This window comes from Ambystoma mexicanum, chromosome 1q (assembly GCF_040938575.1).
Source record: "Ambystoma mexicanum isolate Mex_15411 chromosome 1q, UKY_AmexF1_1, whole genome shotgun sequence".
Taxonomy (NCBI): Eukaryota; Metazoa; Chordata; class Amphibia; order Caudata; family Ambystomatidae; genus Ambystoma; species Ambystoma mexicanum.
In genome coordinates this window covers 1,518,585,567-1,518,605,802 of record NC_090922.1, presented here as the reverse complement: position 1 = coordinate 1,518,605,802, position 20,236 = coordinate 1,518,585,567, and positions in this window count along the sequence as shown.

Genomic DNA, 20,236 nt, shown 5'->3' with positions numbered 1-20,236 from the left:
GATGTGCGGCTATCCACCAGCCACCACCCCCAGACCGACGGACAAACCGAGAGAACCAATCAGACTCTCGAGCAATATCTTCGGTGCATGTTACACCAATCCGAGTTAAATTGGAAAGACATCCTTTGGATCGCAGAATATGCATACAACAATTCAGTGCATTCTGGAACCGGACAAACTCCTTTTTATACTTTGTATGGTCACCATCCTCGGACATCTGATCTAGATCCACCTCTGACCCTGGAAATGCCCGCAGTAAATCATCTGCATTCCACAATAACCCAAGCCTTCAAAGAAGCTGCAACTCATTTACAGCAAGCCAAGAGAAAGTATAAAGAAAACGCTGATTTGCACCGAAGTAAAACTCCTCCTTACCAAGTAGGAGATCAGGTATGGCTAGCAATGAAACATTTACCCCTCAAGGGCCCGCGAACCTTCAATCCCAGATTCATAGGACCTTATCCCATCAAGGCTATAATCAATCCCATGGCCTTTAAACTGGATTTACCGTCTAACATGCGTATTCATCCAGTTTTTCATGCATCACTTTTGAAGCCAGTACAACCAGGGACCCGACTGTCCAAGCCTCCAGACCCAGTTCAAATTGAAGGGGAATTAGAATTCGAAGTTAAAGACATTTTAGACTCCAAGGTGTTAAAGTCCAAACTCTTCTATCTTGTTGACTGGAAGGGATATGGACCTCAGGAGAGATCGTGGGAGCCTAGTAACCATGTTCACGCACCTCGATTAATACAAAGGTTCCACCGGAGATTTCCGAACAAGCCAAAACCCCCGGAGGGAACAACCTTGGGAGGGGCCTTCAGGGGGGGTACTGTCATGATGCCTACCTCCAAGGAGCCAGGTCCGACCCAGCAACGCCAGAGGCAGGCATCATTTCCCCCAGGGAAGTGCCAGCGGGCCAAAGCTGGGGCCCTTTGGACACAGTCCTGGCGCCTTAGGCGCCAGGCTCATGTTGGACCCCTGTCCTGGCGCCTTAGGCACCAGGCTCATATAGCTAGACATGTGTTCAGGTGTTTTAAGGTGCACTTACCTGATGCAGACCATGCTGCTACATCCAGGCCCTCTTGAGGCCTGAATGGAACTACTTTACCTGTGGACCTACTTTCCCCTGGGTGTGGTCGGGGAAGGATACATATCTGATCGGTGGAAGGATACATACCTGGAACTTCTTCCAAAGCTATTTAAACCACGCCCGATCAGCAACTCACGCTTCGCGTTGTTCTGCTCCTCACAGCTGGACGCTCACCATGTCAGCTCCTGCATCTGGACTTCAGCCACGCCTGTCAGCATCCTGGGTCACCTGCTAAGAGAGAATTGGAGAGAAAGAAGACCTTACCTGCTAAAGCTGCATCACGGAGACTTCACACCGACGAGCCTGAAAGGGAAGACATCATTTTAAAAGCATTTCGCTTTGATCGCTGCAGCGCTGCATTTCACTCACCTTTCCTGGGCACCTCCATTTTCTGCAGCGATCATCCGGATCCGCAGCCACTTCCCAGAGCCTAGAGAGAAAAAGACAAGAACACAAGGTGAGAGAAGGAAGGGAATAGGTAAAGCTCAGTTTCCTTCTAAGACTTACCTGTTGGGTCATTCCCATTTCATTTCGGGTCCTGCCGCTTCCTGGCATTCCGGACCCCGGCCCCTATGGGGAAAAAAGACAAAGACATCGAATGAGCGAATGCAAAGACATTACCCGAACGCTCATCCAGAACTTACCTGTCATTTACTGGAACTGCACGTTTCACTTGGGTCGGCGCCATCCGGCATTCCGAACCCCGGCCCCTAAGGGGAAAAAGACATAAGCGTTAGCGCTTGCTGCAATAAGACAATGAACATTATTATTAAGCTTGAACTTTTGAACTTGCTACAGAACTCTTACAGCGCCTTACCTGAATAGTCAAGCTTATTTGAACTCCCATCAAACCTCAATCCAGTGAAGTAACTGGGTTTCAACGCGCCCCTGCATCAGAATCAGGATGGAGAACTCATCCTTCCAGACCCTAAGGTGAGACTTCATGGGGAATCGAGGAAGGGTATCGTGGAGGGTAGGAAGGGAGTGGGAGGCTTGAGCATTATTCCGTCAGTAGGTAATACTCCCTTTTCACGCACAGGGGAATATTCCTGCGAGCCAGTGAGCCCATCTTCAGAGCCCTGCGCTTCACCATAGAAGAAGCATCAGCACTCGAAGCCAGACCTGCGCCTCCGTGGGAATCAGGTGAGCGTGACAACTAACAAATTCACCATGAAATCTTCCATCAGAACCACGAGATCTTCCAATACCTTATGTCTCACAGTACCCAGATTTACCTCTAAAAGAGCCGGAGGCTCGAGCTTTACTGTCCTCGCCTCCCAATTCTGGAACGCCCTGCCACTGAATATTAAGTCATCCAAATCCTTCCAGTCGTTCAGGAAACTTGCAATTGGGTGGCTTCTGACAAAAAGTCAACCTTGAAGTTAGACTTAGCTATAAACTGTACTTATTGCACATGTCTCATTTTATCATTATTGGTTGCTATTTCCTCTACTGTCTGTATATTCTGTATATAACTGTTGTTCAAGCCGTCCTAGTATCACTGCTTATTACCATGTACTGTGCCTTGTAACTTATACTAAGCGCCCTTTTACTCCCGGGTCCGGAGCGCTATAGAAATAAAATAAACAAACAAACAAAAAAAAAACCCCAGGTAAGATACAACGCAGCCCATATTGCAACCAGGGCCATAGTGGAGCGCACATTCGGAGTGCTCAAGTCACGCTTCCGCTCCCTTGACCGCTCTGGCGGGCAGCTACTCTTTGAACCCCCAGTAGTGTGCAGGATCATTGTGGCAGCATGTGTCCTGCACAATGTTGTAACACGGCAGGGTGTACCGGTGGACATGGTGGTGCCCCCACATCCCCAACCACATGCACAGGCGCTGCCCATGGGAGGGGATACGGCACGTGGCGAGGAAGCCCGGACCCAGCTTGTGGCCACATTTTTCACCTAAACTCCCACCCCTGTGGAGTGCACACAGGCCTGGCACATTCCAGGTGACCATCGATGATGACAAAGAGAGAGTCAACTGTCACAACCTTACCACCCTGAGAATGTTGCCATGGAAGTGCCACATTGTGTGCATCCCTAGCTACGTAAACATAAGCAATCCTGTGTGACCAAAAGGCACACATGCAAGGTGTGAATCACAAAGACCTGCAAAACAGGCCATCACAATCCCTGGTATGTGACCCAAACCCTCCCAAACCACAACATGACATGGCAAGCAATAGCTATACACCAACACAGTACCAATAAGGTACACTTTGACATGTGAAAAATGTAAAGTGGCATCAGACAATGATGCCTGACATGGAATCTGATGAAATAACTGACCAACAACCTCCGACCCAAAAGAAGTCATACCCAAATGCATTCCAAAAGTTGTAGTTGTAACATAACAATGACTGCCTGTCTACATGCACATTGTGCATTGCAAAATCAACACTGCAGGTTCTGTGTGCCGTGCCCACCTCCTGCAACACACTGCTCAGTGCACAGCATAGTGAACAGCCATTGTGTGTGACGTGCACCCTGAGCATCACATCTAAGTGACAAACTACATCAAAAAGCAAATTACGCATGTACTGGATCCACAATTGGTCATAGATCATGTGCTGCAGGGACACAGTGGGCCCCAGAAAGAAGGCAAACTGAGTGTACATGTGGACATGGAATGGTGGTTGTACATGTAGTGGATCATAGTGCGAATGTGTGGGACATGCACTCAATATATGCATGTGCAATCAAGTGACCATCAGTGTCCCCTACACATCACATGTGAACATTGACCATGTGTACACCCCAGCATGTCAAGCCACAACTATTCCCTCACACCTGAAAGGTAAACACAACACATGAACAGGCATTGATCAGCAGAATACATCATGTACATAGGATACCACAACTACAATGTCAGGGGGCGCATCACACTGTAGGGCAAGGCAACTGTCAACAACAAAACACCCCCCCTCCCTCACAAATCACCATGACCCACTGAACAACTGCACCTGGGTTATGTAGCCTTCATCCTTGAAGTTCACCTGGCCACAGGATCACCCTTCCCCTTTGTCACCATCTCCCACCTTGTGTGCAAAAAGTGTCCAGCACCCTCAGAGGCCACCATGACTTGCAAAAACACCAAATCAAAGAGAACTCTAAGCAGGCCAACACAGAAGCCAAGCAAAAAGCCTGCAGGCAGCAAAACAAACCAGGTGAGCCTCCAGTAGATGACTTGAAGTAGCAGTACGTCACAAAGCCAAAGTACTACCACAATAACGTAACAACCAAGGTAGCACAGTAAAACAATGTCACAACAGAATGTGTACCATGTGTGGTACATAACACAGAATGATGCACCACAAACTGATGTGTACTGTCACAGCTCCCATGTACAGGCGCAGGAGTGGCACGAACCATCCACCACCACCGTGGTCTGGGTGCCTGCAAGGTCAAACTCACACAGGCCTCTGAGACCCTGGTGGGGAAGGAGGGTCAGGGATATGCAGTCGGGACATGCATTGCTGTACTGGAAAACCGGAATGAAGGGCAGGAGAGGGGAGTAGGATTGACACGGGAAAGTAGGAAATGCACACAACTGTGCTACTCACATTAACACATACACAATCACACCAAACCTGATCATCATGCACATAGTAACAAATTACTCAAATGGAAGACAAAGAGAAACTTATCTCTGGGTGAGCGCTGGCCTCCTGTCTGCGCACTCTCAGGTCCGGTAACAGGAGTAGTTCAATGCTGCAAAGAGAGCCACAGTTACTAATCTGTGCGTGCCCATAACACACAAACACACCACCATATATGCCCCAAAGTAACAAACTACTCTACAAACAAACAATCTAGTGTGGATGCTTCATACCCATACATAACATTACCCCTGAGATGGTTCATACACAGTCAATGCAGTAAGTCAGGCGCCGGTGGGTGCGTGGCAAATGGAAGACCAATGTGTCACGATTCACACAACATGCAATGTTCCCTGGGTAAGCAGCCAGACGCATATAGCAAGGTATGACTTCAGAACAAGTCGTGTTCCACCATGACCGAAATAAAGTAGGTAGTGCATGTGTCAAATTCTACATGGGAATTAAATGCACTGCACACAAGTCTGTCCCTTGCTGTCTGTCCCTGTGAGCTGCTTCTTTACATGTCTTGGAATGCTACATGGCTAATACAAGTGCCTCAATGTACCATGGTGGACCGGAGGGTATGTGCCACTGCCCCTGCTGGTGCCCCAGAAAAGTTTCCCCTCAACTAGCCATTAGTCCACCAACGCATCTCAGCTGTATTGTGCGCTTCAACACCAATATTTGTCCAAGCTCACCATCAGTGCTGCTACTAAGCATGCATGTGCAACTGGCCTGGTGAAAGGTTTGCTGCGTTGTGGCCCCCTTGTGCTGCTCACCTTGCCTGAAGTCCCTTGAAACACGTCAGCTGTTTTTGGATGTATGAGCGCAATCCCTGTGCCTCTGCTTGCGCACACATGCGCATGTCGGCACCACCAAACATGTCCAGCTTCCAGATGTCCAATGGGCCATGTCCGCTGGCAAAGGTGGTCTGGAGGCTCATCCCCCTGCAGAAAGGGCATGAAACACATGATTAATGCTTTAAAATCATCTGTGTGTATCTCTTCAGGCATTTCATGACTGGACCATGTCAGAGACATACATCAGAAATCACACCATCAGTGCGTCTTTCACAGGCAAAGTGTGGTACACACTATCTACGGCATGAATTGTAACAAGCACATGTACAGTAAAGATAAGAAACATACTACACAATTCATAGCAATTAATGTACACATGAATCATGAAACCCCGAAAGAAGAACAGTGGTCAATAACACCCCTATCATCCCCATTAGGGGTGTTAACACAAGTTACACAACAGCAGACATGCCACAGATATGACAGTCCAAAGCCCTTGTGTAATAGGCTGTTACACCAAAGCATCCTTGCGAGCCCATGGATAAGGGAAGCAGGAGTGGCATATGTGAGTCAAGGACCCCAAGCTGCAAACACATACACAAGACAAGCTTGAAGGGCCCAGCTGGAACAGACAGTGGATGCTTTCAAAAGCCACAAGCACCACACCATCACATGAAAGCACAATAGACAAGCAATTTTAAACTATATTAACTAATTACACTAACTATGAAAAATGGCCACTGGGGGGAGGGCACCCAGGAGGAGGGAGGTACAGGGTGCTGCTCAACACCCACATGCGATGATGTTGAGCACCTCCATGTGCTCAACGCCTGCTCAACGCCTGCACAGCCCGACCTATGTGGGAGATACATTGTCGTCCGAGTCTGGCTCTTCCTGGAAAGGAGGACGTGACACAGGAGCCTGACCACGCCTAGCCGTAGCTTGCCCCTAATCAGCAGCAAGTCTGCCGGATGGGTGAGACTGGTTCTGTGTGGCAATGACACGTAGGTCTGCATGCAGAACCACACGTGATACATATGCTTCCTCTTGCAAGGTAGCACGTGTAACACAGAGTTCCTCCTGCAAGGCCTGACTGGACAACTGCTGCACCTCCCGGCAAACATGTAGCTCAGCCGAGATGGTACGCTCAAGCTGCGCAAACCTCTCCTCTGCCCGCTCCCTCTGGGATCTCATAAGGGCACCCAGAGTGAATCCGAGGGAAGCATACTCCTGCCTCAGGGCCTCCATGTGTGCCTCTGCGTGAGCAGCAATTGCTTTATGCAGAGACAACATTTCAGCATGGCGTGCCCTGTCTGAGGCCGCCATGCCCAGCCTGAGCGAGCGGGCCGTGGACCGTGCCCCCTGCTGCTGGAGAAGCACCTGCCTAGCAGGGGGGAGCACAGATTGGGCCACACGCTCCATGCTCTCAGCGATGTTCTCCATTGCTGCCCCCTGCCATTCAGAATTGGCAGTCATGTCTTGCTCCCACTCAGTATACTGCGGTTACGCGCGGCGACCGCGTTGCTGGGCTTGACCCCTGCAGGACCCAAGGACCGGGTGTCCTCGTTGTGTTGGCACCGCCCGCGGCTGCACGACTACATGCCCCCGTCAATGTGATGTCCCAGGCACATCAGTGACTGGTGTGGAGGGTGACCCTGTGTCCTGATCCACCACAGGCGGAGGTTCCAACACTGTCTGACCCCTCAGTGCAGGTGTCGTGGACAGAGGAGTGCCCACATCAGAATCACTCACCCCTGACATATGGACCCAATGCACATCCAACTCGACATGGATGTCAGAGTGTTCATCAGGGCTGGACTCATTGCCAGCCAGAGACAAGATGGACTGTAGCACATGTGGGTTTTCGTGGCCTACCACCCCACGACCCCCACTTGTGCCGGGTTGCTGTAGTGATGACAACCCTGTGCCTGGCATGACAACACAATCCTCTGGCTCTATTGCGTCATCATCTGAAAAAAAAGAGAGAAACAAGGTCACTACACATGTTAGAAGCACACAACACACACACACACAGACATCACACAGACACCAAACACATTAAGCAGACATGTCACACACAAAATAGAACCTGCCATGCATGCTGGGTCAACTTGACATTGCTTCTGTGATTAGGCATGTAGAATGGTGTCAGTTTGCAAAGAAGTGGGTCGATGCAGTGCAGCAAATTTGTACGTTACTTACTATCTACATGTACAAGTACTTCATGATGTGTGTCAGAAAATGTGAAGGCAGTGCAAGGTTAACTTCAGGCATCACGTGCAATGTGCATTCAATGGGTAGCATGGCTACAAGCAAACCACCCCTCCCCCCAAGTGCAAATGCAGGGATGCCTAGCATGGTATCAAAAGGCTGACCATAGACCTGTGTATTGACAGACAGTGTTGACTAGCATCAACTGCATCATGTGAGTCAAGTGACAACACAGAAAATGATGATGGGACAGTAAGCAGAACACATGATGAAACCTCTGGAGTACACCCACGTGTGAAGAAGACACTACACCAGTTGGACAGAGTCATTGGTCATTGAACAGGCTGAGGCCTGTGACCCACACAGACTGTCACACCGTAAACATGTGTGCGACGCAGGACTGAGCCACAGTGGACATGGGAAGGCTGATGAAATGCCATGCAATGTAGGTCACCCTGCACTCATACTACAATGATCATCCAGTTAAGGACACATAGGGGCATGCGTGGAATACACATGGAGCATGAATGGGCACTCATGTTCCTGCGGGGCAGCAGACCTCTGCACAGTCCAAGTGAGACACCCTGCATCAAGTACAAAGGATGTACCACACAGCATATGTCTGGCAGATTGGCCGCTGGAAGTTAGCATGTACACAGGACGCATGAACAGGGAAGTACTCCATGGCAAAATTGAAGCAGACCAGTGTAAAGGTGGAATTGGGGTGCAGAGCGGGGGGTGGAGGGGCAAGGGAGCATGCCTACATGGAGTACCCGCATGCAGGCAGAGGACACATGCACGTCAGTCATGCTATGACATAGTCCCTGGGCTGAGAGGAAGGTCACCCCATGCTACATGCAGAAGGGCCACTGAGCTGGAACATGGACTGGAGGGGCATCCTGGTGACCAGCATGTGAGTAGTGTGTAATAGGGGTGATGCGGACAGTCCCCGTCCGCTCCACATGTCCACCATCCTGCAGAGCAGCCCTGCATCAGTGAAGCATTGCATTACTTGCACATCAGAACCATGTACACGTGACATGTAGTGGCAGTCATACACAACACATCACACAAGTAAAACACACATGTCCTCAACAAACACGCAGCAACACTGACTGGACTGGGCATCAAAGTCCGGCATCTTTCCCACTCCTTTGACCGATTCAGATGGTATGAACTCCGCAACGAGTGACTCATGTGGAGTTAGGTCTTCCTCCTCAGGTGCAGGCCCACTGCCAGTCACCAGAGTCAAGTTGTAATTTGAGGCACGCTTAGCGCTGCGTTTGAGGTCATTCCAATGCTTTTTGCACTGTTGTGCCGTGCGCACCTCATGGCCGAATGCATTCACATGTTCCGCAACTTGCTTCCAGTGGGTATCACGGTGGGCAGCCGTAGTCTAACAATTAGGACCCACTAGCATGTCATGGCTGTGGTCCTGCACGTAGTCCACGAGGAAGTCCAGTTCCTGGTTGCAGAAAGGCTTCTTCCTCGACATGCAAGAGGTCGTGGCTGTGTGTGGGGTCCCAGCCTGTGCTGCAGGTGCAACCTTCCTCCTCTTGGATTGTGGCGCAGACCATGGCTGGCAAATGCCGCCCTGATCAGTATGGCCAGTGGCACCGGTGGATTGAGCCAAGGGAGTGACAGGTGGAGGGACGACCAAAGGCCTGACTTGCGTCAGTGGCAGCTGGGTGCCCTCTAATTGACCCTGCACAGCAACATCCGCTGTGGCAGGGTCATTGACCGCGCCTGTCCTGGTGCGACTGTCCTGGTTGGCAGACTCACAACCGGGGTGTTGTTGGCTGCATCTAACCCTGCACTTGCCAACACCCGGCTGTTCGGGGCAGCAGATGACATTACTGCCCCAGGGCACGTGTCTTGGTCAGGGCAGCCCTGCGTGCACCTACAATTTCCCTCCTGCCCTGTTGGAAATCTTCCAAAGACTCTTCAAGTGCCAACGCAGCCTGCGCTGGCAGACCCTGAGCCTGGGTGGCGGTGTCCACAGCTGCACCTGCAGCTACCACTACCCATGGGCCCATGGCAGTCGATGAAACGGACTGCCGGGTCACACGGGCGCCAGTGCCAGATGCAGAAGCTGCATCTCCTGGAACCACAGGGGGTGGTGGCATGACTGCACCAACACATGGCACAACATTGTGCTCAAGTGGCGCACCCCTGCCTCTTCCCCCTCTGCGGCCACCCTGGACACCCTGGAGTCCCCCTACTCCCTGGTCACCCCAGCCACGTCCCTGACCACGCCTGCCATGAGGAGGACGCCCAGCTGAGGCACCCCTCACCTTTGGTGGCCTCCCAACCATGACACAGATGGAGTAGTGCCGGCACAGATGGAGGAGTGCCAATGGGAGGTGTACACCACAATTGTCCTGGGCAATTGGGGTGAAGGGGCTGGGATGCAAGATGTTAACAGCCCCCTTCCACCTGCAAGGCTGTATGTGACCCCGGTGATGTAGTGATGGGTCACACAACGCTCAGGCACCCCAAAACTGCAGTAGAACCGTGCACGCAACCCTGCAGCCTACGTGCATGGAATTAACCTCCCGCAGTTCACAGTGGCACCCAGTAACATGAAAAACGCGTACGTGTGGGACGCAAGGGCTACTAGGACTTGGAAAATGGGTGTGATACACAGGGGGACCTGCTGTGGGAAAAATAGCGTGTGCGACTCACCATCTGACTAGTGTGATAATGAAAAACACGCGTAGCCAATACCCCCGCCAAAAGAAGAGATACGTCCTTGATCTGCTGTGAAGTTGTGATGGCACGGGAAACAACACGAAGTAGCAACACACATCGATCTCTACGAAAGGCACGTACAGCGAACTGCTGGCCCCGCTCACCTTTAACCCATGCTGAGGGAAACGTCTGCGCGCGTCGCATCACTTATGCGCGTAGCCCCTTTCCTCGGATTACACGCATTCACACGCAGACGTGCAGTTTTCTCACGCGCCGCAGAACCATTATGCCCACGTCACGAGGGAAACGCTGGTGCGCGCTATGTCACAGACGCGCTTACGCGATAAGGGCCTTTCCTCGAATTACACGCTGACGTGCAATTTTTTCACGTGCCAAATCACTCCGTATCAAGCTGGCCACGCGAAAACACACGGAAGACCACGCTCCTGCCCAGAAGGCCATTTTCCTGCCCCCAAGAGCCCCAAGCACGCTCCCACCAGCCATCTGCTGCTGCCTGCCTGCTGCCCACGTGCCCTGCTATTTGGTGCCTGCACGTCAGCCATCTGCAGGGGTCCAGTTGCTGTGTCCACCCCTGCTGGAACAGAAGACTCCCGACTGGGATACCATCGCTCCACAGCCCAGCCCCAGGACCCAGTTGCCCACCCACGCCTGCCTCGGGGGACTCCATGTTGGGGCAAACACCATCTGAGAACACTGGCGACCCCCGGCCAGAGAGGCAGAGGGCCACCAGCTTCAGTGAGAAGGAAGTTGGTGTCCTGGTGGAGCATGTCCTGGGGCATTATGATGCTCTCTTCGGAACATCACGCGCTGACAAGGAAGGACGGGAGAGGATCTGGGAGGACGCAGTGGTTGCCATCAACGCGGAGGGGGTGGCAACCCGTGACATCAAGCACGCCTGGAAGCACTTGGAGGACTTCAGGTCCAGGGCCCTCTACAAGGCCCGGCGCCTCGCAGAGGGGGGCTGGGTCAGCATGAGCAACATCCAGATGAGGGTCCTGGAACACGTAGGCCCAGCGCTCCACGCACAGATCCTTCGGCGGCAGACCCATCTGGAGTTGAGCAGTAAGTGGCCAAGCATTGCTGTGTGAGACAGGGCAGGTTGCAGTGTGCTGGTAGTCTGATACTTGCCTGTATGTGTGACATAGGCCATGTATGGATGTGTGTGTGCAGGGACATCATGGTCATGCATGTGAGACCAGTAATGTCTGAACCACATGGATGGTGCATGTGTTCCAATGCAACATGTGGAACTGTATGTGGAATGAACGGTGGGCAGTCATCATTTCGAAAAAAAAATGTCGACAGACAAAAATGTCGAAAAAAAATGTCGAAAAAAAAAATGTCGACTTTCGTTTTTTTTAATTATATATTTATTTTAGGGGTTCGGGAGTTAAAAAAAAGGGAAGAATTAAAATAAAATGAAAAAAGGGGGATTGGGGGGGAACCCCCCCATTTCGAAAAAAAATGCATTGAAAAAAAAGTCGACATTTTTTTTCGACATTTTTTTTCGAAATTTTGATTTTCGACATTTTTGTTGTCGAAATTATCACTATGAACCGGAATGAACACATGAATGCATGCCAGTCTCTGTTCTTGGACATGGAGGGGGGGTGAGGGATGGGTGCTGCTCTCATGTACATGTATTGTGCACATGTGTGTGTGTCTGAGAAGTGTGTGTGACTTTGAAACGCCATGGATGCATGACACATGTCCATGATGATGTGTAGATTCACTCATGCAGTGCGGTCACCGTTGTATCCACTGTGTCTATCCACTGTGTCTCTGGTGTACAAGCCATGATGCATGACCCTCCGGTTATGTGTGTGCATGGGATCATTGTGAGCCATGATGCATGTGAGTTTGAAGGCAACATTTTGGTTAGAAGTGGCCCTTCTACATGGATGCTGATGTTGATTGCAGGCGCCGTGCCTGTTTCTACATGTGTGTTGCGTGCATTGACCCATGTATTGTGGAGGGACAGGATGGAAGTGACATTTGACAGAGCCACTCATGTTTTATTGCTTCATGTCTAGGGGAATATTGTACTGTACCCTGATGCTTGTGTTCTATGTCTCCCTCTATGCAGCGTCAAGTGAAGAGGGCGGAGACGGCGCTGTGGAGCCAAGCGGCGGGAATGCCTCCACCGGGCAGAGACGCAAGGCCCAGCCACCCTCCCAGGAATTGCCATCATCCAAGAGTGAGGGGACTGGTGCCGCGTTTGCCACTACGGCTGTAGCGGAAGGGCCGGGTGAGCCCCCACAGGGGCTTGAAATGGCAGAAGATGGTGTGGAGAGATCCAGGCTGGTGGTCTCCACAAAGGAGGAAGAGCCCGCTACTGAGCCGCACATGGGGCCTGGTGGGGGGAGTCCAGGGCCAGGGTCAGGAGGCAGCACAGGTCATCACGGAGGGGCCTGTGAATGTCGCTGTCCTTGACCCTGTGACTGCACCACCATGCAGCAGCAGGGATGCCCCGCCCCAGGCCCGTCTGCAGGTAGGGGGAGTGCCACATCATCTGCCTCTCCACTACCTGCGGACGAGGGGTCCCACGACCATATGGGCTCCGTCCTGGTTGGTGTTGCGTTGCGCACGCGTGACATTCGTGATGACGTGCATGCTTCCTGGGCAGAGCATGCACGCCATCACGAAGAGCAGCGTCGCAACGTGGCACTGTTGGGAGGGGCCCTGGTCGGTGGGTTCCTACATGTGTCGCGAACTCTGGCGGACCTATCCTCCTCTGTGGAGACTATGTGCCAGTCATTCTCCCTGCCGTCTTCCGGCCCACCTTCCACCAGGGCCCCCTGTGGACTTGGCCTGAACAACACAGCCAGCTTGGTGGAGATCCCATCCCTGCCACAGTCGGAAGTCGGCGGTCCAGCAGGGGTGGACACCACAACAACTGGAGACCAGCAGATGGAGGATGTGCAAGCACCATCGGACAGGGCACATGGACAGCAGCAGCAGCAGGCTCTAGGTGGGAGCAATGATGGCTCGGGGCCATCAACATCAGAGGGGCAGGCATCGGCCAGAGGGCAGGAGGACCCTAGAATGGGTGTGTCTTCGTGTGGCTGCGGTTGGGCCAGCGGATAGATGCGGAACAGCGGCGGGTGGAAGAGGCGTGGCTCACCATGTTCAGGGCAGAGAACTCCATGCGGAGGGCACTGAGGCGGGCCGAGTGCCTCGAGGCCATTCGCAGGGAGTTGGAGTCCAACATGGCATTGTCCCTGCGAACCCTCTGGGCCATGGAAGCGGACCGCCTCCAGGACATCGAGCAGGAGTTCGATGATGCTCTGGCCCGGAAAATCAGGAAGTGAGCCATCGGACTAGCCCGCCGCCATTGTATATAGTTTGTAGTTTTAGGTTTCCTTTATCTTTTTCATTCATTTGGGGCGCTTGGACTATGCCCCGCCTTTTTGTATATAGTTCTTTATTAGGTCGTTTTTTTGCTAGATTTAATTTCATTCGTTGGGCTCATGGACCCAGGATTATTTCTTTGTACATAGTTGAACAGTGGATTTATCTATTATTATTTTTCTCACCATCGAGCAATGGATTTTACTGTTTCCGTTTCCTTTGGATTTGATTTGGTGGCCGGAGTCTTTGGACACATTTTCATTTCGATTTATTTGGATACAGACTTCATGTTTTTCTTTTTGTGTTTTGGACATGCTGCATTTCATCTTTTTATCAAACATTTTTTTCAGGTTTTCATTTGATTACATTCTTCTTGTGTTCATTACATTCTGGTTTATTACTTTGATGTGTGGTATTCTCTCATTGGTTTCATGCATGTCACGGTGTAGGTTTTCACAATCACCAGCACCCATTGTGTGTGTGTGACAGACATGTGTTGATGTACATTCTTGCCATTTGGGTTGTATCATGTAATGGGCATTTCAATGTGGGGTGGATGGGATACTTGGTTGGGTCTTTGCACAGGGGTGGCGTGCGGTGGGATTTGGGTGGCCATGAGGCCCATGATTGTGGATCATGATGATGTGTTGGGGGGACATGAGTCGGGGCCTGTTGGCAGGTGCCCCTCACTGCTGGGTGGGTAGGGGTGCTGGGGGACATGAGTCAGGGCCTGCTTGCAGGTGCCCCTCACTGCTTGGTGGGTGGGGGTGCTGGGGGACATGAGTCAGGGCCTGCTGGCAGGCGCCCGTCAATGCTGGGTGGGTGGGGGTGCTGGGGTACATGAGTCGGGGCCTGCTGGCAGGTGCCCCTCACTGCTGAGTGGGTGGGGGTGCTGGGGGACATGAGATGTGGTCTGCTGCCAGCTGCCCCTCACTGCTGGGGGGTGGGGGTGCTGGGGGACATGAGTCATGGCCTGCAGGCAGGTGCCCATCAATGCTTGGTGGGTGGGGGTGCTGGGGGACATGAGTCGGGGCCTGCTGGCAGGTGCCCGTCAATGCTTGGTGGGTGGGGGTGCTGGGGGATGGGAGATGGGTCGGGGCCTGCTGGCAGGTGTCCCTCACTGCTGGGTGGGTAGGGGTCCTGGTGGACATGAGTCAGAGCCTGCTGGCAGGTGCCCATCAATGCTTGGTGGGTGGGGGTGCTGGGGGACATGAGTCAGGGCCTGCTGGCAGGTGCCCGTCAATGCTGGGTGAGTGGGGTGCTGGGGGACATGAGTCGGGGCCTACTGGCAGGTGTCCCTCACTGCTGGGTGGGTGGGGGTGCTGGGGGACATGAGTCAGGGCCTGAGCCTCACTGCTGGGTGGGTGGGGTGCTGGGGGACATGAGTCAGGGCCAGCTGGCAGCTGCCCCTCAAAGCTTGGGGTGGGGGTGCTGGGGGACATGAGTTGGTGATCACTAGTGCAAGGTGACATGTGGGCTGGCTGGGGGGCATGCCCATGGTGGATGGGCTGCATGCGGGACATGACCAGGGGTGCTGGGTAGTCCCCTGATGTGTGGGCTGCCTGCAGGTGCCGTGGAGGGGGTAGAGGGCACACCTGGGAGGACCCACACTGCCAATTCACATGTGGGTCTCCCCGCGCACCCCACTGGATACACGTACCCCGCTCTGACAGCGAAATCACATGTGAAACTCCCCGCAAAACCCCGAAATACATGTACCCCGCTTGCACAGGGCCATTCGCGTGTGAAACCACCCGCAAACCCCCGTAATACACGTACCCCGCTCGCACAGGGCCAATCGCGTGTGAAACTCCCTGCGAACCCCATTAATACACGTACCCCACTGCACGCGTGTGAAACTTTCCACAAACCCCCATAACACACGTACCCCGCTCGCAAGGGCCAATCGTGAGTGAAACTTCCTGCGCAACCCCGAAATACACGTTCCCCGCTTGCACAGGGCCAATCACGTGTGAAACTCCCCGTGAACCCCAGTAATACACATACCCCGCTCACACAGGGCCAATCGTGTGTGAAACTCCCTGTGAACCGCAGCAATACATGTACCCCGCTCGCACACGGCCAATCGCGTGTGAAACTTCCTGTGCACCCCCAAAATACACGTACCCCACTCGCACAGGTCCAATTGTGTGTGAAACTCCCCGCGAGCCCCAGTAATAAACGTACCCCGTTCGCACAGGGCCCATCGCATGTGAAACTTCCCGCGGACCCCAGTAATACACGTACCCTGCGCACACAGGGCCAATCACGTGTGAAACTTCCTGCGCACCCCCGAAATACACGTACCCTGCTCATAGAGGGCCAATTGCGTGTGAAACTCCCCACAAACCCCAGTAAAACACGTACCCCGCTCGCACAGGGCCATTCGCGTGTGAAACTTCCCACGAACCCCAGTAATGCACGTACCCTGCTCACACAGGGCCAATCGTGTGTGAAACTCCCTGTGAACCCCAGTAATACATGTACCCCGTTCGCACAAGGGCAATCGCGTGTGAAACTTCCTGCGCACCCCCGAAATACACGTACCCCACTCGTACAGGGCCAATTGCGTGTGAAACTCCCCGTGACCCCAGTAATACACGTACCCCGCTCACACAGGGCCAATCGCGTGTGAAACTCCCCGCGAAGCCCAGTAATACACGTACCCCATTCGCACAGGGCCACTCGCGTGTGAAACTTCCCGCGCACCCCCAAAATACATGTACCCCGCTCGCACAGGGCCATTCGCGTGTGAAACTTCCCACGCACCCCCGTAATACACGTACCCCACTCACACAGGGCCAATCGCATGTGAAACTGAACACGCACCCCCGAAATACACGTATCCCGCTTGCACAGGGCCAATTGCGTGTGAAACTCCCTGCGGACCCCAGTAATACACGTACCCCGTTCGCACAGGGCCAATCGCGTGTGAAACTCCCCGCGAACCCCAGTAATACACGTACCCCGTTCGCACAGGGTCAATCGCGTGTGAAACTTCCTGTACTGCCTGCCCCTAGCGGCCCTGCTCTATTGTGTTATTGCATGCCCCTTGCGGCCCTGCTGTACATCTCTTGTCTACAAATGCAGCCCCCTGGCACACACCCCAAAGCGCCTACACACCTCCCTTCCTCTCTATCCATCTCCTTCACATCCCTCCCCCTTCTGGCCATCTACAGCATTACGCATGCGCACCCAGACCTGCATGCCCACCCATGCCTTACCCCACCATCTGACCTCATACACACCACAGCGCCATCTGCACTCCAGTCCACACTCAACTACCCCACCAATCTGACCGGACATCACCCACTCCACCTCAGGCTCTATAGAGTAAGAACACACACCAAACACCTCCTAAATCTCCACAGCACTCCACACTCCACACTCCTTAGGAACAACAGACTCAGCTCTCGCACCCATACATCAGCCGCCCAGACTCACCTCTCTGACCACGCTCACTACCCTAGCACCCATCACGCTGCATCTATCACGCCCCAGCTTCACACACCCAAATACGCATCGCCCACCCCCAACACCACCAACGCCAACACACACACCCTACGACCAGACTTAAGATGCGCTCTCATCAATGCGCGCTCTATCCATGCCCATGCCATTGAAATCAATGACCTTATCACCACCCACAATCTTGACCTACTTGCCATATCCGAAACCTGGCTCCATGAAGCCTCCAGTCCTTCCATCCACCTCGCTCTCCCTCAAAACTATACCATTCTCAGACAGGACCGAAAAAACTCCAAAGGTGGTGGCGGCGGCGCCCTCATCTTTAAAGACACCCTCTCCATAAGAAGGTGTAATCAACAATGGGACAACAACGCTGAGCTACTCACAGCTAAACTAGCCCTCTCACCTAACTGCACCATAAACTTCTTTATCACCTACAGACCACCAGGATCACCCTTAGACTTCCAAAAACAACTCTTCCAAAACATAGGCAACAACTTCAAAAGCACCACCAAAAGCATCCTTCTAGGGGACTTTAACCTTGGTCTAGCTGACCCAAAGGACAAAGCAGCCACAAATCTAGCCAAAGAACTATCAAACATGGGGTTCGAACACAAAATTACTGCCCCCACTCATAACAAAGGCAGATCCATTGACTGGCTAGCGGATCACAACTGCTCATCTGCAATTACCTCCATCTCGGCCCTCCCATGGACGGACCATTACCTCATTCAATTCTCCATTCCTACCACGCCTACTCATAAAACCTTAACTCATGCCCCACCCGCTAAAGAAGCTCCAAACAACTCACTGCTTCCAACCTCGCCCCTCTCCTCGAAATCCCTGAACTCAAGCCTCCTTTCATCCATGACCCTACCTCTCTAGCCAACATCTACTCCAGCACACTCACTCAAGCCATCAATCTCATTGCCCCTCTAGAAGAAAAAAAAGGGAAAAAATCTATGCACTGCAACTCATGGTTCACTAAAGAACTATCTGACCTTCGCACCAAGAAACGCAAAGCCCTATCCAGATGGCAAGCAGCACCTAATCAATCCTCGCTTAAAGATTTTAAAGAGATCTCCTTGACCTACAAAAAAGCCATATTCCATGCTAAATCCGAATCCTACAATCAGAGAATTACTAATGCCAGCTCCAAAGCAAGAGAAATATTCTCCATATTCAAAGAACTCTCCACACCTGCCTCCGTCCCAGATGAAATCATCAAGGATGAAGCCTGGTGCACAGGCATCCAGGCTGCCCTCCTCAATAAAGTTAAAACTCTCCAAGACAAAATAGCCTCACAACGCAAAGCCCTCAACACCCCCACCTGCTCACCCACACCTTCCACCAATAACTCTCTCTCACAAACACCCCTTTTTGCCTTTAGAGAAGTCTCAGAAACGGAAGTCAAGGACCTCCTCAAAAAAATTAAACCTTCCACCTGCAAAGGGGATATCTGCCCACCCTCATTAATCAAAGAGTGCTCAGAATCCCTCACCCCCATCATTACAGCCTTCATCAATGCCTCCTTCGCATCTGGAACTGTACCACAATGCCGAAAAGAAGCCTGGGTCCGCCCGCTCTTGAAAAAACCCTCTCTCGATCCTTCCTCCCCTAACAACTATCGCCCCATCACCACCGTCCCCTTTCTCCTAAAAATCCTAGACAAAGCCGCACACAATCAAATCCAACACTACCTGGAAACCAACACCATCCTAGGCAAAAGACAATCAGGCTTCCGCAAAGGCCATGGGACTGAAACTGCCCTTCTAGATTTAAAAAATCAAATTACCAAAATAATGGACACAGGCAAACCTGCTCTCCTCCTTCTGTTCGACCTCTCTGCAGCATTTGACTTGGTCGACTACAGCATTCTCACATCTCACCTCTGCAATGCTGCACACTTCTCTCACAAGGCTACCACTTGGATCACATCCTTCCTTGAAGGTAGGGCCATGAAAGTGTACTCTGACCAGGACAGCGCCCCCCCACCACTATAAACTGTGGTGTCCCACAAGTGTCCTGCACTGCTCCGACCCTCTACAACCTATTCACCAAACCCCTCTTTGACTTACTGGACTCCCTCAACATAGCGTACACAAACTACGCAGATGACACGCAAGTCCTCCTCCCCCTCTCCGGAGACTACGACCTAGACTCAGAAGCCCTCCTCAAAATCTACTCGACTATCCAAACCTGGATGGCTATCAATGGTCTCTGCCTAAATGGAGACAAAACCGAAATCATCATCCTAGCCCCCAACGAAATACTAACCAAACTTAGCCCCAACTATTCTCACATAATCATCGACAGTATTAGCATACCTGTCTCCTCCGCCGTCAAGACCCTAGGAGTCTACATTGACGCCACACTCTCAATGACTAGACAAACCAACGCCATCGCCTCAGCTTCTGCTCTGACCACGAAACTCATCTACGCCATAAAACCCTACCTCACCACGCCTAACTGCCTCTCCATAAACAGAGCTACTATAGGAGCCAGATTGGACTACTGCAACGCCCTCCTGGCAGGCACATCGTAAAAAACCTAAGCAGACTTCAAATAGTGCAAAACAATGCCCTCCGCGCTGCACTGCACATCCCCAAAACTGAACATATTTCACAGGCCAGAAGACTTGTCCACTGGCTCCCAGTCAAGGAAAGAATCAACTTTAAAATCCTCACTCTCACACACAAGTGCATCAATCATACAGCACCCCCTACCTATCTGAAACTTTAACTAAGGACTCTTCCACCCGTCCCAGAAGAAGCCACCACGCCAACCAACTCCGAGTACCCACTGTAAAAAGAGCCAAAGCCGGTGGCATTGGCTTCCCACACATAGCTCCTAAGCTCTGGAATGCCCTCCCTAACACACTCAGAGCAGAACCTTCTCTGTACTCCTTTCGCAAATCTCTCAAAACCACTCTATTCAACTAACTCCATCCTTCTTTCACCCACAACCAGCTCGCATACGTCTGTTATGAAATA